Source organism: Brassica oleracea, chromosome C1 (assembly GCF_000695525.1).
Source record: "Brassica oleracea var. oleracea cultivar TO1000 chromosome C1, BOL, whole genome shotgun sequence".
Classification (NCBI taxonomy): domain Eukaryota; kingdom Viridiplantae; phylum Streptophyta; class Magnoliopsida; order Brassicales; family Brassicaceae; genus Brassica; species Brassica oleracea.
In genome coordinates this window covers 30,221,341-30,227,850 of record NC_027748.1, presented here as the reverse complement: position 1 = coordinate 30,227,850, position 6,510 = coordinate 30,221,341, and the positions used below count along the sequence as shown (strand labels likewise).

The 6,510-nt window shown below is 37.1% G+C and overlaps 1 long non-coding RNA gene across 1 annotated transcript; it reads left to right on the top strand.

Annotated features, from left to right (window-relative positions):
- The first annotated feature begins 2,975 nt into the window (after positions 1–2,975).
- LOC106296591 lies at positions 2,976–4,908 on the top strand. Its single transcript, XR_001261263.1, has 2 exons — positions 2,976–3,444; positions 3,792–4,908. It is a non-coding gene; the product is annotated as an uncharacterized LOC106296591 (long non-coding RNA).
- The last annotated feature ends 1,602 nt before the right edge of the window (positions 4,909–6,510 follow it).

The window sequence follows — 6,510 nt, the reverse complement described above, 5'->3', positions numbered from 1 at the left end:
AGAACAGAGTAAAGAAACAAAGGGAGTTCAAGATCTTCCCTCTCTCAAGGTGTACAGATCTCTCTCTCCAATCCTAAGCTTCTCTCTCTAGAATAGTATAAAGCATAGCCGTCAACAATGGCTTAGAAACAGTAAAATAGAGTTTCAGGGCGTCCAAGGGGATATTGGTAATATGTGGTGACTTATGGGCCTAAATTGGTCACGAAACAGCCTTGGCCTGTTTTCTGGGATCACTGTCGACCGACACCAATGATGTTTCATTGATCGACAGTCATCTCTTCGACAGCTTCCTCTCGCGAGACAGGCTGACCATTCTTCAGTAAAACGGGTATAACCTCTTCTACATGATACTGATTGAAATCAAAACGGTGGCATTGGAAAGCTAACTCAAAGCTCTATCTTATGTTATAAGATGGGCTCAATCTAACGGTGGGAAGGTCTCTATCCATAGCTAAACATCTGATGTGTCTGTGCAGATCTGCACTCAAAAGGCTCCAAAATCACCATATTTCTCCAGAACGTACCTGAACCTGTAAACACTCTAAATAGACTCTATATAGTAGTAAATATATAGTAAAACACTTATAAACCATAGCTAAAAGTGGGTAAAACCCATGGTCTATCAACTCCCCCAGACTTACTCTTTTGCTTGTCCTCAAGCAAAACATACTAGAGCAGTCTCTCTGAGAGAGGTTTGAAAACAGCAGTGATTCTCATGATTTAAAACTTAGAATCATCACCTCTGAAATATTGCAATCCACATCTAAAATGTCCTAATCACAAAAACACATTATACCATATCCTAACTTAACAACCAAATTCACCTAGCCAACAACTTAGCAAATCATGTCTGACATTCCCCTCCATCAACCTCATTTCTTAGCATAAATAAAAGTGCAGGCTTTACCTCGGGAGTATCGATCACAGGATGCAAGGATTTTCAAACAAGTATCTGGATCTGCAGGTAAAAGTTAGTTTCTATCTTTTCTGTCTACTAATTTCTCTCTTTAGTCAAAGTCTGCTTTCATTGCAGGATCATTCACCAAGATTGGACAGACTTCCATGAATCAAGCCTTAATGGTGGTTGCTACCAAGTTATGTTCACTTCGTTTTGACCTAAACCATGACTAAAAGTGGGTAAAATCCATAGTCTATCAACTGCCTGCAGCTGCAAAACACAGGGCCTTTCTGGTTTATCAAGACATAACACCAGCATGAAAGATCGATGGATTATCACCTCCCTGAGTCGCTACTCCTTATTGTTTTAAAAAAATTCTATTTTTTTAAGCATGGACCTCTTACTTTTTCTCGCTACTTGTTCTACATTTAGATGTTGTATTCTCGCCCACAAACTAATTTCGTGATCTCACTCTCCCATTACCCGATGGTTGGACTGGGTTCGATCGTGAACCGGTTATATAGCCGTGTTGGTCTAGTAATTGGTTCGACCATGAACCGGTCACATAGCCGGATTATATTTCAAAGTTATTAAACCAATAAAAACCACTAAAACTATCGAAAATCTATAAACCATTCATATAAACAAGAAACTAATTTATATTTATAATATTTTATATTCAAAATTGATTTATATTTTAACTATGCATCATGTTTACTAATATTACTTTTATATTTACATACTAAAAAAATATTAAACCATATTATTGAACCAGGTTTGACCCGGTCGAACCATATTGAACCGTGGCCCAAAATATTTTCGGTTCAGTTTTCGGTCCGGTTTTAAAAACATTGTTCCCCTGTTAACTTCTAAGTTTACTTGTTCCAATGATTGCTCATATTTTTTTTTTGCATTCTAACTGCTCTTTTTAACACAAACAAACAAGTTAAGAGATAACATATTAATTAATAACTAAGTAAACATGGTAACATCGCGACCACAAATTAGTTGCAGTTAACATAATATATATACTCTAAGTTACAGAGTTATACATTGTATAATATATTCAACACTCGTCAACTATGAATTTAAATGTTAACATATATATTGGATATGTAGCATGACATATTAGCTGCTACAAAATAACTTATCATTAATGGTGTTTTATCTCTATTTAGTCTTCTTCTTCTTCTGTACAAGCTACTTTTATGAGTGTTTGCTTTATAGCCTCCATGACATTCCTTGATTGCCTCTTCCTATTCTTTTGAATCTTGAATATAACTCAATACATGTGACAACAAGAACATAAATAATACACATTGCCACATACTCTCACCAATTGGGGATAGCCTTTACAATACACAATCAGAAACCCTAAACAATTGGGGATTTTGTATTGTACCTTACACGACTCTAAAGCATAACGAATAGGCGGAGAGGATATAGCTTCAGACCTACCAAGGAACAACAACCTACAAGTGCACTTGGAGATATCAAACCGAATCTAACCGTACTTGGAGAGATCACACCAAAGCCAGCTGTTTCCATCTTTCTCTCTTACGTGTATTTTCCATTGGGGCAGAAGGGTCAACTAGTAGACAAATATATACAGTGTTAATGGTTTTTTTTTTGCTTTTGGGTAGTTTGCCAATTTTTCCTCCATTACGGTATTTTGGGCCAATAATCTCATTAATATATAGGAGGATATAATAGTTCAGTTGAGTTTTTCCTGAAGTGCCACGTCAGCACTAGGTGGGTCCCACAGAAATATTTTTAATTAATTATTTTATGTTAATTAAATATTCTTTATTAATTATTTTCTGTTAATTATGCCAATTGATTAACTGTGGGATTATAATGGGCCTAAACGAATTTCGCTTTAGGATCAAATAGCTTCCTTCTACCGGGCCTGCAAAAAAAAGCAACAATGATATGACGTGTTATCATGAGTCATCGTCTTCTTCGTAGAAAGAGATTCCCAATGTGACTAACTAATCGGCAACTACCCTCCATATGGGTCTTTAATCTTATTGCCAACTCATTAAAACCTTGATTTTCTGTTAAAGAATGTCAATCATCCACCATTACATCTACCAAGGAATTGAATAAAGTTTAAGCAATCAATTTCGGGTACGAACACGACTTTAGAGATTCTAATCTCTTGGGTTATAAAATCCTTAATCAAACCATTGGAGCAGTTAAAATCCGATACAAAGTTTTGATCAATCATCTTCATGCTTCTCGATGTAGCTTCTCTATGGTCTGATGTAAACTGGTGCAGCGGATGAGAAAGAGGTTCACGTGGAAATTGGACCGGTTGATGAGAATGAGAAATCAAATACTCCTATTGGAGCTGCGCTTTCGGCTGATGATGCTACGGTTCGTGATTTAGTTGGAGATGCATTGGCTCAAACCTTGCGTCTGTCATGGCTGCTGTGGTCAGCGATCTGGCAGTGAGCTTTCATTGTTCTCAGCGATTTCGTCTGCTAATCTGGGTTTATGGTTATATACATAAAGTTCATGTCGTCTTAAGCCCAGATGCAAAGGTAACAATATCAAATATTTTCACTTTTAGAGTTAGTTTCAGTACAAAGTTCAATATACTCTGTTAATTAATTTTATTTTGTTTTTCGTGTTTAATGTCCATGGAAAAAAAACATAAAAAGTGATGTGAATTTTAGTTTAAGAGGTGAATAAAAGATTCTCTTTTGGTGAATATATGTTGGAATCTATCCTAAAGGTTACTAAAGATTTGAAATAAATGTGTATTAGTGATTAGTAGATGTGATTGTGATACTGCAACATTATAGATGTAAGGTTTTTTGATTTCTTGGAATTGTCTATTAGCAAGCTGGTCCGGTCCCTTCTTGAGTTGTTTTTGTTTACATCGCAGGCGGTTTATGGAACTCTTTTCGAGGCAGAGCATTACTTTCTACTTCCCATATTGGAACTTTCCTCCAGCCAGATGGTAAGTTCCAAGATGGTAAGTTCCAAGGCAAAGAAAATTCCAAAGTGATCTCAAGATTATATAAAAAAAATTTCTAAGCAAAGGGAGTAATGAAAGTATTTTTACCAATGGCGATGGCAACAATGACTGTGATTTAGGGTTTCGATTTTATTTCCGATGATCATGCGACGGTGGGATCCCGGAAAGTTACGGTCAACAATGGGCCAGTTTCTACGGATTCAAAGGGAGATTGTGTTGAGAAGAAATCTTTTCGATTTACTAAGGAATTTTCAGAAAAATAGAAAGACAGAGATCGATGGATATTGGGGATCAAGGAGATCTGGGAATCGTATCTCTTTATTGAACTTTTGGACATTAAACGGACAATCTCTGGATCTTCGAGGTAGGATTTCCGGTCTCTTTAAACCGGATTTAGATCTGATAACAAGGGGTTCTAGCGAGTATCGTCAGAGAACTCAATCTAATGGTTATTGGAACTGTGCTAAGGTGTCAGAAAGGGTGAAAAAGAGATCATATTCAAACAGAGGAGACTATAGAAGAGACGAGGGAAGATCGTGGTACAGGAACTCTCGTTACGAACCCTCAAGAGGATATGCTCAAGAAGATCGTAATAGGTTTGCTCGTGGTTCCAGGAGAGAAACCAGTCAACTAAGGGATGTGATGGAGGAAGATCATGAAGAAGGTGAGTTTCAGAACAAGGTGTGATAAGTGAAGGAAGATCACCAGGGAGACAAAGAGATACCTCAGACTAAGAATGTACTGGCGGTTCAGATGGAGTTGACCTTGCCACAAATCGTCTCATATGTGGTAATCTTAGACTCGATAAGAATGGAAGATGGTGTTGACTTAGGGAATAAAATGTTAGAGGAGGGGATTAATGGTTTACGTGAGGATGTAATGGTGCTTGATGACAAACATGTCAACATGAGTGGGAAAGGGAAAAAGGAAAACGATGATGATAAGTTTCTGAACATTACTGATGATCTTATGTATCAATACATCATTGGAAAACAGTTATGGAGTTCGGTTGTGGTGTTTGATTCTTTTGGTTTTAGCATTTTAATAAGCTCTTGGAGCATTTTAATTTGTCTTTTGAATGCGTTTACTTTGGTTTTCTTTATGTTGCTGCTGATGGTTACATCTTTTTATAAGATCATGAGATGGAATAAAACTGGTTTGTTAGCTTATTGGTATTGGTATTTTTGTGTTTTGCTGAGAAATGCATTTATAAAAATACTATTTGTCAATGGGATGCTTGATATTCAGAGGAGGACACTCTGGTTATGTGGATTACTTTGTTTCAAGTTTACATACTGGAATCGGACTCAGAAGTGGAATATGGTGTTCATTGTGTTAGTGCTCTTGTGGTTGGTCTCATTAAACCAAACACGAAGCCAGGTTCAGTACAAGAGTAAGGTTTCAACAAAAACATTTGTTCAGCCGTTCCATGATCTCATCGGGATGCATTCATCATTAACGAGGCAATACGGTTCACAAAATTGTAGGTGGGATTTTGATACTATGGTAGTTTTTCATTTTGGATTTGCTTTGAGAGAGAGGTTTTGTTTCATTAACTTGGAACCACTTTATTTCTCTGGTCACTTTTGGTGGTTTTGGAGCTTATTGATATTCGAATATAATTTAAACTTGGCTTTGTTAAATAAAATGACGATTATGTTGGTTTGGAATCGAGACTGGCGGCTGTTGGCAAAAAATTGGTACAATGGTTATCATCAGAATGCTGGACTAAGACGGTGTGCGTTTGTTTTACATAGGTTTGTTGAATTTTTGAATGCAGTTCTGGTATGGTGACCGTGGGGCTTTGGAGAAATGTCTTTATCGGGTATCATCAAACCTGTATTTTCTGGCTCGTCGGGTGGCATCACACCTGTGTCCTTTCGCTCGTATGAGAATATAAATACGCTTATATATGAATATACTAAGCTGGAATTGCAGAGGACTTGGAAGTCATTGGACCATAAGTTATCTTCGGGAAATATGACATAAACATAAACCAGATTTTTTATTTTTATCAGAGATGAAACAGGATTTTGAATTCGTTCAAGGATTTCAATCCCACTTTGGATATGATAGTTTGGTTACCGTGGATCCGAATGAGAGGAGTGGTGGTTTAGCTCTTTTTTATAACAATGAATACCAAGTCAAGATTTTATATTCTAGCAATAGAATGATTGATATTGAAGCAGTGGCTAATGGGAAACAAGTGTTTCTTACTTTCGTCTATGGAGACCCGAATCAAAAGTTAAGAGAACATGTATGGGAACGATTGACTCGGTATGGACTAGCACGAGCTGAGCCTTGGTCTATTATCGCAGATCTAAATGAGATTACTGGTAATCATGAAAAAGAAGGGGGGTCTCTAAGAAGTGCAACTTCTTTTATTCCTTTTAACAATATGATAAGGAATAGTGGACTACTGGAGTTTCCAGCTCGGGGTAATAAAATGTCATGGCAAGGACGGAGAGGTAAAGGGAAATGAGCATTTACGGTACGATGTCGATTGGACAGAGTTTTGGCGAATGAGGAATGGCATACACTTTTTCCATGTTCTTATGCAGAATATCAGAGACTGGTGGGATCGGATCATCGACCTGTGGTAGCCTTTTTAGATAATAAATCATCA